This window comes from Haliaeetus leucocephalus, unplaced genomic scaffold, assembly GCF_000737465.1.
Source record: "Haliaeetus leucocephalus isolate CR32 unplaced genomic scaffold, Haliaeetus_leucocephalus-4.0 Scaffold702, whole genome shotgun sequence".
In the NCBI taxonomy this organism is placed as follows: domain Eukaryota; kingdom Metazoa; phylum Chordata; class Aves; order Accipitriformes; family Accipitridae; genus Haliaeetus; species Haliaeetus leucocephalus.
The window spans coordinates 4,298,165-4,298,517 of NW_010973138.1; the positions used below are offsets into that span (position 1 = coordinate 4,298,165).

Sequence of the window (353 nt, forward strand, 5' to 3'; positions counted from 1 at the left end):
GGGCGCGCGCGCCATGCTGATCACGCTCTGCTACCTCTACCTATGGGCGCGCTGGGGACCTCGCTCGGCCGCGCTCATCCGCCGCACCGTGCGCCGCCTCCACCGCTCCCGCTGCTCCTTCACCTTCTGCTGCTGCGCCGGCCCCCCGGCGCCCCCGGCTCGGCAGCCGCGCAGGCAGGTGCCGCCCGAGGAGCGAGTCTGCCTCAGGATAGGGAACAAAGTCTTCTTCACGGACGAGGCGCAGGTACCGCCCCGCGCCTTCGGGGCTGAGGCCTGGGAGGCGCTTCGCCCGGCGGCGCCCGGGGGGGCGGCCGGGCCGGGAGCGGCCTCCCCGTGTTGCCGTGGCGACGGCC

The 353-nt window shown here is 76.2% G+C and overlaps 1 protein-coding gene across 1 annotated transcript in view; it reads left to right on the forward strand.

Moving 5' to 3' along the window:
* The first annotated feature begins 58 nt into the window (after nt 1–58).
* HLCS (holocarboxylase synthetase (biotin-(proprionyl-CoA-carboxylase (ATP-hydrolysing)) ligase)) overlaps nt 59–353 on the forward strand; it is a 127,841-nt gene continuing 127,546 nt past the window's right edge. Inside the window, exon 1 of the mRNA XM_010580339.1 lies at nt 59–244. The gene's annotated coding sequence lies outside the window, so the exon portion shown is untranslated. The remainder of the gene's footprint in view (nt 245–353) is intronic.